The sequence below is a fragment of the Panthera pardus genome, unplaced genomic scaffold (assembly GCF_024362965.1).
Source record: "Panthera pardus isolate Hobbes unplaced genomic scaffold, ASM2436296v1 HiC_scaffold_27, whole genome shotgun sequence".
In the NCBI taxonomy this organism is placed as follows: Eukaryota; Metazoa; Chordata; class Mammalia; order Carnivora; family Felidae; genus Panthera; species Panthera pardus.
Window position 1 is genome coordinate 34,181,956 of NW_026526843.1, and position 13,571 is coordinate 34,195,526.

At 41.0% G+C, this 13,571-nt stretch overlaps 1 pseudogene; it reads right to left on the reverse strand.

Moving 5' to 3' along the window:
* Positions 1-12,423: 12,423 nt before the first annotated feature.
* On the reverse strand, positions 12,424-13,141 carry LOC109253647 (14-3-3 protein epsilon-like; annotated as a pseudogene).
* Between the last annotated feature and the right edge of the window lie 430 nt (positions 13,142-13,571).

A 13,571-nucleotide genomic window follows, 5' to 3' on the forward strand; every position in this document is an offset into this window, starting at 1 on the left:
TCTTTAATATGAACTCAATTTTTCATATATTCGTCAGTTCTAAAATTATCACTAAGAGATAATATTGCCTGACTATATATATATTTTTTAAAATTATGTTTTTTTATTTCTTTCTTGAGACAGGCAGAGAGCAATGGAGAGAGAGAGAGAGAGAAAGACTGGGGCCACAGCAAGGAGAAAAGGGAAACACTGGGGCTGAGAACACTATCTTTCCAAACATACACAAAAGCAGAGAAAATCAAGCAGACAACTCTGAAGTCCACATTACCAGTTTCAACAATCATCAAACGTGCCGCCTTTGTTTCCTCTGTCGGGTCCTAACTCTATCTGTGTGGGTATTGGACTATTTTAAATACGACACCAGACATCATGCCATTCCAGCCACAAATACTTCAGGATGCCTGATACAGACTTTTTATTAACCTAAACACCACGCCGTGCCCTTATCACACCATACCCTCCCCCCATAGTCCGCCCGTAATGAAATTGATCTGACTTTCTCAAAACACTTGTATAGTTGATTTGGTTCCCATCGGGATTCCAACACAGTCTACACATTATCTTTAGCTGTTCCTTCTCTTACGTGTCTTTTATTCTGCAAGAGTCATTCCCCTTTCTTTGCCAATCTGGGTTGTAATATGGGCAAATTGGGGACCCTCATGCAGAGATTTTGCCTGGCACTGGGAGCGCAGAGAGTAAGTTAGAATGGCTCATTGTAGATACTCAGATATGGTGACCGTTATTAGTTGAATTATTCAGTGAACACTAACAGACGCTAAAAATAGTCTGAGTACACCTGCTGAATGGGAAGAGAAGTTACTCTTTAAAACAAAAGAACAGAAAACCAAACAACAGCCATCTTGTTTTTGTTGCTTAACCTTAACTTCTGTGTATCATCAGGTGGTTTACTGTTACACTTCCCTTTTCAGAAGGTAAAGGAGATTCTCTACAGTCATGCAGGGCACGCCATTGAAATGGTCACTATACTAATGATAAAACACACACACACACACACACGCACGCACACACACACACTCTTCGGTTAATGTCTTTCCCCCAGAACTGCCCTCTGGAGAGATTTAGCTTCAAGCTTTTATCCTGCGGCATGATCCAAGCTTGCTCTTCCATGAAACTTTTAGCTTCAAGGTGAATTTAGCTGATAAACCCTAACATGATCTGTACTTTGCGCTGTTTAACGTATTAGAACATTTTCCTTAACCATTCTTTATTGCTCTTCAGCTTCTCTAGGCTTGGCAGTGTCCTGGAGGGCATTCATCTGACTCATGCAGTTTGCTGCAAAATAAAGTAATAGTCAGTGAATTGATAGCTCTGTTATAGGAACAGCCACTTTGAGGTAAGCACAGTTTCACCCCTAAAAGAGCAGATGTTCTTGGACCACTAGCATATCACATTGCACCGAAATTTATTCTAGAATTTACATTTTATTTGTTTATTTGAAAATTTTTAATGTTTACTATTTATTTTTGACAGAGAGAGAAAGAGTGTGCGCGGGGGAGGGGCAGAGAGAGAGGGAGACACAGAATCCGAAGCAGGGTCCAGGCTCTGAGCTGTCAGCACAGAGCCCGACGCGGGGCTCGAACCCACAAACCGTGAGATCATGACCTGAGCCCAAGTCTGACGCTCAACCTACTGAGCCACCCAGGTGCCCCTAGAATTTACATTTTAAAAATCCACACTAGCATTTTGTGTTCCCTCAGTTTACATCTCTTCTTCAAGGTGTCTTATTTCTTCATCAACTATATCTTTTGGGATTATTCTCCTCATCCTGGCATTCAAAATTCTCAAAAATTTCACCCAGAGGTGGAATTGCTGTGAAGCCAATTGAACTTAACCTGCAGGTACCTCACTTGCATCGGTCCCTTTCGAGACTCCGGCAGGGCCTTAGCAATGTCTTCATATGGGCATGCATTTCTGAAAAGTTTGCAAAAATACCATGCTTTAACTAGATTCTTTTACGACCACTGTTCCATTCCACTCTGATTTTGCCTCACGTCAGATGGCGTTGGAGGGATCATAGTCGTAGGCCTTTTTACATCTGACAGAAGACAAGTTGACAAGTTATCTGAAACTGACAAAGATAACATCAAATTCACAAGTTGCCATTATAATGTGTACACTGATGAAAAATTCGTTAATGAGTGCCATCAATTCAAAGAGTGTCTAAGATTAGTCATTGCCCAAGAAAATATGAAATGTCAAAGAATCTTTCAGCTTACATATGAAAGGAATTTGATAGCAGTTTTATCTAAGTTGACAATCCTAAAAATTTACATGACATTATTTATAATGAGTTGTGAAGCTGAAAGAACCATTTTTAAACTTACAGTGAACAAAATTCCTATCTGTTGCACTACAGGTTAAAAGCCATCGTCTCTATTCTTTCCACAGCCATTTATATTACAAAACCATTGTTTTAAGAAGACGCAATCAATAAGTTCCAGGCAAAACTTGTATAAAGAAGGGGCGCCTGGGTGGCTCAGTCGGTGAACCTGAGCGTCTGACTTCGGCTCAGGTCATGATCTCATGGCTCGTGAGTTTGAGTCCCGCGTCAGGCTCTGTGCTGACAGCTCAGAGCCTGGAGTTTGCTTCGGATTCTACGTCTCCCTCTCTCTCTCTACCCCTCCCCCACTCATGCTCTGTCTCTCTCTGTCTCAAAAATAAATAAACATTAAAAAAAAACTTGTATAAAGTATTGTAGAGGTGGTCAAGCCGTGATTGAATAAGAAAATGTTATTTAAAACAAATGTTTGCCAGCTTTCTAAAACTTGAAGTTTGTTGAGATTGCTTTTCTATAATTATTTTTGTTCATAACTAAAACTGCCTTCAAAATTTTGTGCTATTTCTCTTACAGAGGGCCCTGAATTAGACAAGATTTAGAACCCGCCACATCTAGATGTGCCCCCCAATCTGACCACTCATTACCTCGGTAAAATTGTCTCCCACTGCTTCCCAATATGAACCCTCTACATTCATGGCGCCAGCTTCCATTCCTGCTGATCCAGCCAGTTTCCTGGCCATCCATGTTGACAGATGCCTGTACTTTTCTTTTTTTAATTTTTTTTTTTCAACGTTTTTTATTTATTTTTGGGACAGAGAGAGACAGAGCATGAACGGGGGAGGGGCAGAGAGAGAGGGAGACACAGAATCGGAAACAGGCTCCAGGCTCCGAGCCATCAGCCCAGAGCCCGACGCGGGGCTCGAACTCACGGACCGCGAGATCGTGACCTGGCTGAAGTCGGACGCTTAACCGACTGCGCCATCCAGACGCCCCGCCTGTAGTTTTCTTCAGTTGAGTTTGTCTTTCATCCTTCACTTGCCCAACTATGCATACGTTCTTCTTCCTCCTTAAAGAGTTAACTCAAGAGCCATCACCTGTGGGAGATTTTTCTTGATTTGATCCTTCCCCCTCAGAGGCAATCTGGTCACCCTTTTCTCTGAACCAGCTCTCCCTTTGTGTTAACTTACATAGGAGTCAAGTACTATAAGTTAATCCTTCACTGGACTGTGATTGTTCTCAGAGCAGGAGGAAGCTTCTTTAGGGTAGTTTCTGCCAGAGTGCCTGATACGTTGTTTTCCTCACTGTAGGCTTTCAACTGATGTTGGTTGAATCAGTAGGTGGGTCTGTAGCGGGAGCCTATTTTTAGAACACAACTGAATTCCACCCCTATGAAGCTATTTTGTCCTGTCTACCCAAGCCCAAATCGATTTCTCCCTTTTTAAAAATTTCCTTTTGCATTACGTTCTGTGTCTTGATCCTTTATCATATAACAACATCAGTTAATATATACTGTCTTCCCATTTGAGTTGAGAGTAGGAACCATGACATGGATTTCCTTGGGAACTCTCCTAGAGCCTTGCTGTTCCGTTAGCTGCATTTTAAAGCACATTTATTTCTCCACTACAAAATATTCTTCTCTTTATTTTCATTGACAATGGAATATAACATTCACAACCACAGCGATAACTTTCCAACACCTGTACACTCATTTATTTATTATTGTCTCTCAACACACTCATTTAAAAAACAGGTGTATATATATATGTATATATATATATATACATATATATATAATTAAATATATATAGTCTTTCAACACATTTATTTAATTTTTTTTCATTTTATTTATTTTAAAGAGGGAGATAGAGAGAGAGAGAGAGAGCGCAAGCCAGGGAGGGGCAGAGAGAGAAGGAGAGAGAGAGAGTATCCCAAGCAGGCTCCACACGGTCAGTCCAGAGCCCAACGCGGGGCTCGATCCCACGAACCGTGAGATCATGACCTGAGCCGAAATCAAGAGTTGGATGCTCAACCAACTGAGCCCCCCAGGCGCCCCTCAACACACTTATTTAAAAATGTATGTGTGTGTATGTATGTGTGTATATAAATATTATATATATATACCTATATATATTTATATACCTATATATATATATATATGTATATATATATATATAATTAAAAAGGAAACAGCTTAAATGGAAAATCAGGATTGCTAGTCATATAGAATAGCTATGATTTCTAGCTTCTGCCAAATGCTCTAATCCCAAATCTATTTCCTGTTCATGACACTGGGATATTGCCAAATGGTAGAAAGTTGTTAAAGACTCATTAGCCCCAGATAGAGACTTTCTCCTTAACGTAATCCACTCATTCATATAAGTGATATTTGTTGTCCCTGTACCTGGTGCCTGGATACTCAAGGTATCTGGCCTCATTGGGACCCTAACTGGGACAAAACAACAATCAATACAAATAAGCACACAAGTTAATCAGAGTTGGAACAAATTCACCGAAGAAAATCAAACAGAGGAATATGAAAGAGAAGGAATGGGATGAGAGTCACTTTTGATTGGGCAATTGGAATAATATGAAGATTGCTAAGAAAATAGCTTTCTCGCTCAGTTATTATTTATAAAGGCCATGTCTGCGTGTCACCTAAAATAACCCACGTACAGCACAGATGTCCATGTCTTACATTTTGGCAAACAGTAGACCATATTTACATTGTGATGTAAATAGATCTACATAAACCTCTCAGCTCTACCATTTATCGGCTGTGAAATCTTGGCCAACTTACCTAGTTCCTTTAGGCTTCAGTTTCCTTATGAGAAAAAAAAAATGAGGACAATGAAAACACAATAAAAAATAAAAACCAAAGGACTGCTATAAAGATGAAGAGAAAGTAGGTAACATACTTAGCAGAGACCTGCGCAAAAATCCTATGGCAATTTCACATTTAACAATTGTCAGGTTCTTCTGGTAAGTACAGGGAGTTTTCGTGGTGAGAAATGGGCAGAGGTTGAACACTTCCCTACTCCAAAACCCCACCACTCAGTGGTATGCTTCATTGAAAATAGGTCTTTGACCAGATTCAGTCATATGTACCAATATTTATAAGCACAAAATCATTCATGACTGCGCGTAGCTCAAGTGAATTTCCACTCTGCACTGAAACACACAGACTGAAATTTGCGGAAACGATTTACTCTAGGGCAGAGACAGTGATACTCTTCCAGCAGAAGCAGCCCAAGTGGTAGTCTCATCAGCCGGCCGTGTCCCCTGTGAAGCGGAGGGACGCAGAATCAATGGGGACGCAGATTGTGAGCGCTGCGCAGAGGGTCATAGGTTGCTGGGATTATCAGATTCTTATACCTGATTCTCCTAAGGGTAGCTGGACCTGTACAATCTTTGTAACCAGCCATCTCTTCAACTCTCTAGTGACGAAATGTAGTAACGTCTTTTATTTTAATTACAGAGCCTCTGGTGTCGATTTTGATAATAATATTGGAAATGCTAAGTAACTATTTCTCTTTTGTGGATTCCAACTCAAATTACTTCAAATGCCCGTTAACTGCCCCTGCAGTGAGGCCACACATTTATTATAATTTGCCCACACATTTATATCGCACTGTAGTTCCTGAGGTGGTTTCAAAGTAAAACACTCCACCATCACCATATAACAACTCAGTAATGTTAGCTATTATTTACAGTCTAATAAATCGAGGTAGAACCTTTGTTGTAACAATTGGAAACAGTTTAAGGGAAAATGCAATTACCTTATTATTGGATAAGCACCTATTTTTTTCTGTCCCTAATGATTCTGTGAAAGTATACCAGAAACAAATAAACAAAAAAAGTAAACAAACAAATAAACCAGCAGAAAAAGCTGACTAACTCCTTCTGGTCACCAGTTACCCAGCACATTAACCTTTAGGAACTCATGAGCCATGTTAGGTAAATAGCAGGTGTTTAATGTCAACTTACTTTGGATAGACAAGAAAGTCCCAAAACACTGATTGCTGCTTTTGTTATGATGACTGCGCCTATTTCAGATGGAAAGAGAGAAGGAAAACTCATAGTTTTCCTTCATTTTCCCTCCAGGTTTATTCGTTTGTAGCAGATACAGCGTGGTATCCGACAGAAATACAGGATGCCCTCAATCCCGCTCTGCAATTTCATTATCTGTATAGCGTGGATCATACCCATTCTTCATAACTAGCAGAGCTGTTTTGAAAAAGAGAATGACGTTGCTAGACGAAGACAGGCCCTGAAAAATTTAAAAGCACTACCCTAATATAGACTGCGGTTATTAATATTTTTCCCTTGACTTGATTTTTAATCAGAAGGCGTAGTAACATTGGAGCCAACCGTAAAAGCATTAGCGACCACAGTCTAATGAGACATCAGGGGATGGCAGAAGGTAGGACACAAAGATCTATCAGCATCTATAGAAGTCGTTCATTTTCTCATAAATGCCAAAGTGAAAGAAATTTGTTCGTCAGTGGAGAAGCTGATGCTGTTATTTATAGAGCTGCAGTAAGCTGCTCACTAGTTCTCCGTCTCCAACTCTCTACATTTGTATTTTACATTTATATTTAGAAGTCTAGCAGATACGTCTTCTTGATGTTTTTCAATTGTACTTGAATACCCTGTCACGACCAATTCTGTAGGCTAGGTAGCTGCCTATATGTCATACTTCCAAAAGTGCAAAAGGTTCTTCCTTCTCTGATCATACTTCTACATTCCTAAACAGGTCGAGACCATTTGAATCAACTTGTATGAGTTTTCCTAGGAAGATTTTGACCAGACTAGGGTGTTCTCTTACACCGGAGGAGAAATATAGTAGGAACCATGCTGTAGGGATTTATTTTGTTGGCAATTCAACGTCAATGTCCAGGAAGCAATGGAACGAGTGAAAACATGGAGAAAAAGCTCTACAACGATGTTCTATCTTGCTCTAGTGAAATGTAAAGGAAGCAGAGGGAGAGAGGAGGGACTCCAGGGGACAGCTTGAGGACAACAGAAGGGATGGAGAGATGGGGTGAACAGAGGATCAACTTGAAATCCTTGACCGCTTTGAGATAAATCTGAAAACAGAGAGAGAGAGAGGCCACATCAAAACGAAAACGTTACCTTGTCATGCTCTGGGTGAAGCTAGATATTCTTCAGTTCAGAAGCCACCTATTTACTGCTTGGGCACTGTGATAAAATCTGCAAGGTATATACAAGTTGGAAAAGAAAAGGGGGATCTTTCATCTCCAAGAACCAACACGTTTTATAATCCTCTCCCTACTGCAGGATCTGAAGCCATACCTGAAGTCAAATGTCTGAGATCCCTCAATGCTAGGTCTGGGTTTCTGGGGGTTATCTGGTTCACTGGAACCGAAGCCTTGTCTGGATCCTGAAGACTGGATCCTAGAGTATGTCTGGGGCCTTGAAAAACTTTCCACATGTTGCCAATTATCTTTTTCTGTATTTCCTCCGGAGTCTTGCTCAAAATTTCATATAACACCTATAAACACATAGTGCTGCAATAAATCTGAAATGGCCAACCACCACTTTCTGAAGCCTCCTGTTTCTGTGACTTTACACACTAGATCAGATTCCTTAGGACTCCATTGCCTGCCAAGATAAAGCACAAGTTAACCACATCTGATTGAATACTCGAATTTAAACTATTGACCATCCCTCTCAGGAATTAGTTTTAAAGTCATGTCAGCAAATCATCCCCATTCTACCTGTTCACCTATCCTTTCCCCAGTAGCTTTGAAATTTAGCCTACCTGGGTATTGCAGTCACCTTTGTAGTTAATCATTTTCCTGATCATTGTCAAAATATATGTACACATGTTCTACTGTGTCCTGTGTGCTCTTACAATCCCAAAGTACAAATTATTTTTATTTTCTTCTCATCTGCAAATCAGAAGATTAATTTATGACCGCATAACCATCTGTTGTTTCCAAGAAATATCCACAATGTATTTACTGACATCCTAAAAAAGGTGAGAAGGAAGGAAGGAAAGAGGGAAGGAAGGAAGGAAGGAAGGAAGAAAGGAGGGAAGGAAGGAGGGAAGGAAGGAGGGAAGGAAGGAGGGAAGGAAGGAGGGAGGGAATGAAGGAAGGAGGGAGGGAATGAAGGAAGGAGGGAGGGAAGGAAGGAATTGTTATTGCTTGGAAATAACAATTTCTTGTTATTTCCAAGAAATATCCACAATGTATTTACTGACATCCTAGAAAAGGTGAGAAGGAAGGAAGGAAAGAGGGAAGGAAGAAAGGAAGGAAGGAAGGAGAGGAGGAGGGAAGGAGGGAAGGAAGGAAGGAGGGAAAGAAGGAAGGAAGGAAGGAAGGAGGGAAGGAAGGAAGAAAGGAAGGAAGGAGGGAAGGAGGGAAGGAAGAAAGGAAGGAGGGAAGGAGGGAAGGAGGGAAGGAAGGAAGGAGGGAAGGAAGGAAGGAGGGAAGGAAGGAAGGAGGGAAGGAAGGAGGGAAGGAAGGAAGGAAGAAAAGAAGAAGGCAGGCAGACTTCATTAAGCACAGTGAAAAATTCAGTATTCTGGATGTTGGCTTACATTTCAAGTATATTTCAGAAGGAACATAAAAATGTGCAATTTATGACACAAATGTGAAAACTTCTCCCTTGATGCAAACTTTCTTCGGTATTTGTCAGCTGGAATGCAAAACAAAACAAAACAAAACGAGACAAAAAACACCGTTCTCCAACTGTTCAAGGAACACACTTATTATGCTGCATCAAGACACCATTAATGCAGAAATAAACGTTTTTTAACATTAAAAATTTATATTTGTGATTTACAGTAATTGTTTGCTGTTATGATTAAAGCACTTATCTTTTTAAAAAACACTGCCCTAGATGGCAGGGGGGAAAAAACTAGCAGAAGTAGGAGTACAGAACATGAAGGTGTAAATTGCCTTCAGAAGTCAAGTCTAGAAAAAGAGGTTACAAAACAAATTTCACATTCCTGTTTAGGATCGAAAGTGAAGTCTAATTATAAGATAATGAAAGTTATTTTCTTGTGTGAGACATCAACTGACTCCAATGGCAGCTACCAAAATTGTACTGCAGCCAGACTTACAGGAATATCAATAAAGTTAGAGTAAGTGTATGGTCTCATAAGGTGCCTGTGTGAAATAAACAACATGTTCATTTTGGTTATGAGTTTCAATCATATTGGCTTACTGAATATTACCCCATAAATCGTTCAGTGATGTGCCCAAAGACAGAAGCACACAAACGGACCAGAATACAAGTTTCTATTCTCGTATGAAATTGTAAAACTAGCAATTTCAACGTCGTAGAGAGTATTGGGGAAGTTTCACAAGAAAGATATATCACACGACTAAATAATTCATATTCCTTTTTTTAGGTTACATCTTTAGTTTTTTCTCCTTCTTAGAGCTAAAGTAAAGATGGTAAAACAAAGACGGGAATACCTATTTGAGGTGGTAGCCAAGAAAACTACTTTCTTTATGGACAAAAGGCCAATTATGACCATAAAATAACCAAAGAAGAGAGTGATATAGGCTTTAAGAGAGAAAGTGGCATAAATTCAGGTTTATACTATCACTCCTTCCCGGGGGGGGGGGGTCATAAAAAGGGTAAAAAATTAAAGTATCATTGAAATTAAGACCACATTCTAATCATATAACACAGCTTGGAGGAATATCATGCAGATATAAATTATTTTGAATAAATGAAAAAATATACACTAAGTACCAACTATAGAGAGAACAGTGTAATTTGATGGGACTGCAAGGATAAGAAAGAACAAAAAAACCTCACTGCTGTTTCTCAAATTGGATGGGCAGTTAAAAATATTATGTCAGCCAGGAAATAGGGGAAATATAATAATGTCATCTAATGTTAAAATGTAATTAAAGTAGAAGATTGCTGATTTTTTTTATGGGCCAAAAAACTGGTGAATGCCAAAGAAGGATATAGAAGAAAACCCCTTATGAACAAGAAAACCCCTTATGAATGCCAAAGAAGGATATAGAAGAAAACCCCTTATGGATAGATACTCATAAAATGGGGATTCCAAATCAGGATAGCTGCAATGCCTGATAAAAGGGACAACAAAATATTGACAAAATACTGACAAATAGAAAAGAAAATCTGCCAGAAACGACAGAAGTCCTAAGTCTGCATAAGCGAAGGTTTCACTCTTCCAAGAAGAGTATATAATGACGACACAATACAGAGGGATTCCTCATTATTTCACTTTGGAGGTGGAGAAGGACTAGTGTAGATACCCAGCTAGAAGAAGAAGATCACTGTCTCCTGAAGACATTCTTGGCAACAAGTCCAAGGATGAGTGGTTTAAACTGGGTTAAAAATAGGTGCTTCAATTTGTGTTGGTTTGTTTTACTTTGTTTCGTTTTTACTTTCCCCACATCAGAAGAGATCGGAAGGAGGTTCTTCCAGAGTTGGCACAGTGGCTCAGTGATGTCCACAAGGATCTGGGACCTTTGTATCTTTTCACATCGCCATCCTTCGCATGAAGGCTTTTCTCTCCAGTTTTTTCTCTCCTGGTCACACGGCTATTGTGTCATATCTCATCAAGCCCTTACACAGCTACACCCAAAAGCAGAAATAGAGGGTAGATGCTTTCTCCTGATTGTCTGTCTATCTATCTATCTATCATCTATCTATCCAGTTTATTTGACTAGAAGTTTTGATTTAGAAGTACAATGGAAGGAGGTGTAATAATATTTGGCATTTTTAAAATAATTTATTTCTTTAAAGTGTATTTATTTACTTTGGGAGAGAGAGCGAGTGGAGGAAGGGCAGAGAGAGAGAGAGACAGAGACAGAGAGGGAGAGAGAGAGAATCCCAAACAGGCTCTGCACCGAATGTGCCGAGCCCAATGCGGGGCTCGAACCCAAGAACTGTGAGATCTTGACCTGAGCTGAAACCAAGGGCCCAACGCTTAACCGACTGAGCCACCCAGGCATCCCAATATTGGGCATTTTTAATTAAGATTTGCTTTATTTAACTTTAACGTTAATCCCACGCAGTGGTTAAATAAGACCAGTACAGATTCTGTATCTGTGGCTCCAGACGGATATCCAATAGTACAAATGAGCTTCAAGTTACATATAATGAAAAGAAAAAAAAAGTTGAGGGAGTGAAGTGGGGGGGGGGGGGTCCCTGGGGGAAGGGGAAGGGGAAGAAACAAATAATATAATGCCCATGAAGACTTTTCCATACCACCTTCAACGGTAGCCTGTTTGAGAGGCAAGAAAAGGATACCACCTACACCTCCATAATATGATGAACCCGTCTCGTAGATGCTTGCATCACTTAGAAGTCTAATGGCTTTTGACCTAATTTCTATTTCTTTTTTTAAGTTTATTTATTTATTGCGGGAGGGAGTGGGGGGAGGGGCAGAGAGAGAGGGAGACAGAGAATCCCAAGCAGGCTCCGTGCTCTCGGCACAGAGCCGGACGCGGGGGGGGGGGGGGGGGGGGGGCTCGATCCCCCGACTGCGAGACCATGGCCTGAGCCAAAACCAAGACTCGCGTGCGTGGCCAACTGGGCCACCCAGGCACCCCTGTGATTTCTATTTCCAATGGTGGTCTTGCCACATTTGGCAGGAGATAATATGGTAATGCTGAAAAGGCTTCTGTGCAGTCCTGTTAGTGTCTTAAATGAATCTAAAAGAAATGCATTCTTGCCTTTAAGAACTTTTGAACAATGTAAAAAAAAAAAAAAAAAAAAAACCCAAAAACCAACAGGGCAGAAACCTCAATTCTGAGACCAACTATAAAAAGTCAGATTTGGTGTTCCTTAGTGACTCTGGAGGAATTGCCAAGGGCGGGGTGGGGTAATGGAAAGGAGTAGGGTGGTCAGGGTGGTCAGAGGTGGTTTCTCTTGATGGCTTTTAGGTCTCACTGCCTTCCGTCTTCTACCTCCCGCAGAATTTTTTTTTTAATTTTTTTTTATGTTTTTATTTATCTTTGAGCTAGAGCGTGAGTGGGGGAGGGGCAGAGAGCGAGGGAAACCCAGAATCCGAAGCAGGCCCCAGGTTCCGCGCCGTCAACACAGAGCCCACACAGGGCTCGAACTCAACGCACCGCGAGATCACGACCAGCGCCGCAGTCGGACGCTTAACCAACGGAGCCACGCAGGCGACCCTGCAGACATTCCTTTTTCTGCTCTTTAACCATCACCCTGCACGTCTGAAGTCCATAGTATCAGATTAGAATGTAACAACCGCATCCTGAGGATAGAGTCCCCAGAGCTTCTTTCACTCTGTGTATCCATTTCTGTAATTGTATCATCAAAAGCCACTTTGGCCAACCTGCAGGCATGGTCAGAGGAATTAAGAAAGTCACAGTAGAGTATGGAAACTTTGAGGGCAAGATCTCAGCGGATGAGGGACCACGGTCGAAGTTCTAACGTTGCAGTATCGTTAGCAGCCTTAAAGCCACTGTGATAGCCCCCTTTCATCTTATAGTGAGAAAACCTTGGACTCGCCAGTGTTAGCTGCTGGAATGAAGTGTTTGCCCAGGGTGCATCCAAACTGTCAGAAAACATTGGCCCCAGCTCAGTCGCAACCACTTGCCAAGATGCCTGAATTGTTTTTAGTTTATCTACTCCTTCCATGTTTTCTTCTATCTGCTCAGTGCTGCTGCTGATTCTCCAGGAAGATCTTCTAGCCCACTCCAATGACATTTTTATATGCAGTAGGTAGGAGGCTTCTTCCTTTGACTATCATCTCGACATTCGTCCCTGCGACTTTCTTCATTCATTCTGCCATTTCAATCTATCATTAAGCCCGTTTGGCCAGCTTCACCTGGACACCAGATCCTCCTGAGCATCCATGGTGGCAGCAGTTCCGGTGGGGTCTCTGTGACAGATCTAGCAAAATTCTCCTCTCGTCTTTTAAGCCAGAACAAGGCCATACATATCACTACACCAGAGCTGTAGGGGGGTCTAGGGAAGTGAAGACCTGACATTCCCATGCTCTATTATTAACCGTGGACTCTGAAGGCCAATAAGAAGTAAAAGGGGATTGGCTAATGTGTAGGCAACTAAAAGTGGAAAGAGCCCAAATGTCCACCGACTGATGAATGGATTAAGAAGAGGTGATACACACACACACACACACACACACACACACACACACACACAATGGAATACTACTTGGCGATTAAAAAGAATGAAATCTTGCCATTTGCAACAACGTGGATGGAGCTAGAGTGTATTATGCTAAGCGAAATAAGTCAGGCAGAGAAATACAGATACACGATTT